At 33.9% G+C, this 2,220-nt stretch overlaps 1 pseudogene; it reads right to left on the bottom strand.

The window, feature by feature from the left end:
• Positions 1-556: 556 nt before the first annotated feature.
• Positions 557-1,499, bottom strand: LOC143690613 (olfactory receptor 6C3-like; annotated as a pseudogene).
• Positions 1,500-2,220: the final 721 nt, after the last annotated feature.

The following is a 2,220-nucleotide window of genomic DNA, read 5'->3' as shown; positions in this document are numbered from 1 at the left end:
ACTCCATTTTCACCTCCTCCTCTTCCTTTTCCTCCTCCTTCTCATTATTATCATCATTATTATGAATATGTTCTAAAATCTGAATACATGATTTTCTAAACCTTTAAAAACATTTATGTAGATATTTACACATTATCTTATCCTCCCCTTGTGTTGCAATTATTTTATTTTATGGAAATGCTAAGTGGAATGAGCATTTCCTAATAACATTTATTTCTATTACCTGGTAAGAAGTATAAAAGTCCATACTGATTTTGACACACTTTCTATAACAATAAATGCCCCATGTCTCTTACCAAGAAAACCACTTCTATTTAACTCCATAATCCTAAACCCAGATTTGTTTATTTCATTCAAATTGAATTGAATAAAATATTTGAATTTGCATAAAATTCAGAAACAATGTTCAGAATAATCAAATGTATTGAGTGCGAAGTGGGAAGATTTTAATATGGAAATGGAAAAAGGAATAAAACATAATTGAAGTGAAGCAAGCAGATTTAGGAAGACCCACATAACCGAAAGCATTAACAAGAACTTTATTCATTTCATACTACTAATACTTTAATTTAGCAGAGAAAAACTTAATCTTTTGGATAGTGTCCTTAAAGACTTGCTTCACTTGCTGGTTCCTCAGAGTATATATGAATGGGTTCATCATCGGAGCCACAGAAGTATTGAGAATGGCTACTCCTTTGATCAAGGATGCCCTTTCTGTGGCTGAAGGGTTGGCATACACGAACATGCAGCTTCCATAAGAGATGGAAATGACAATCATGTGAGAGGAACACGTGGAAAATGCCTTTTTCCTCTGACTGGCAGAAGGGAGTTTCAAGATTGTTCTAATGAACATGTAGGAGAGAATTACTAAAACTAAAGTGATAAGTAGAATCTCTATTGCAGAATAAAAACCAATCAGTTCCAGGGGCCACGTGTCTGAACAGGATAATTGCATGAGAGGGAAACAGTCACAGGCAAAGTGATCAATGACATTGGAGCCACAGTAATCTGACTGGAGAAATAAAATAACTGGTGGGAAAAATCTTTAGAAATCCTGCCAGCCAAGCACAAAGTACAAGCAGCATGCAGACTCTCTGGTTCATGATGGTTGTATAATGCAGGGGTTTGCAAATGGCCATATAGCGGTCATAACATGGCTGTTAAAGGTAGAATTCAGTTACACCCATGAAGATGGAGAAAAATAGCTGAGCTATACAATTATTGTATGAAATAGTTTTGTCTCTGATTACAAATGTGCTGAGGAATCTAGGGATGCAGACAGTTGTGAATGATATTTCTAATACTGAGAAGTTCCTGAGGAAGAAATACATAGGGACCTGCAGATGGGGATCTACCAAGGTGAGTGTGTTGATGGTTACATTTCCAGTGATGCTTAATGTATACATGATCATTAAAAAGAGAAAAATCACAACCAGAAGCTCAGGGTCATCTGATAGCCCTAGAAGAATGACTTCCCTGGGTGTTGTGTGGTTTCTCATTGCTGACATATGTATTTTATATACATATATTTTTTCTTTAGAAAACAAGAGGATGAAATTGTTTAGATATCCATGATAATTAATCTGTGAAATCAAACAATACATGTTCTTTTTCAGCAATCCACTCTAAGCACTCTGTTACCTGTCGTTACAGCAAAAAATAAATAAGTATCGATGACTCTTCCTTGAAAGTATCCTAACATACTAACCATGGCTAAAAAATTCTGTTTCTAAAATTTAAAAAAAAAGCCAGTTCTTCTCATATTTATTCAAAAATTAAGCATCCAATTATACTTAAAGGATTGAGTTCCTTTTATAAGACATGAAAATGTGCTGACTGAGATTTTTTCTTTTCCTCATATTATAAAGGAGAACTTAAATTCTAGAAAACCTAAGTACTGTGTTTGAAAGTCTTAATTCCACATTTTATATTGGGGAAACTCAGACCAGGTACTTTAGGAAATTTTCACAAGGTTAAACAAGTTGTCATCTAGTAATGATATCACTTTAGAAATTACATTTTTATCTGTGAGAATGATGTTTTGACATTCTCTCTTATTAAGTAAGGGTTAAATTGATACTATCACACAGATCAGACAGGCACACATGCTTATGGGTGTGGAAGGAGTATACATTTTCTCCTTTTCTGATAAAAGATAAAAAGGATCAGAAAGAGAAATTCCCTATACTAAAGTAGATCATTGTATAGAAAAAAGTTTAA

The sequence above is a fragment of the Tamandua tetradactyla genome, chromosome 7 (genome assembly GCF_023851605.1).
Source record: "Tamandua tetradactyla isolate mTamTet1 chromosome 7, mTamTet1.pri, whole genome shotgun sequence".
Classification (NCBI taxonomy): domain Eukaryota; kingdom Metazoa; phylum Chordata; class Mammalia; order Pilosa; family Myrmecophagidae; genus Tamandua; species Tamandua tetradactyla.
This window is presented reverse-complemented; position numbering and strand designations above follow the sequence as displayed.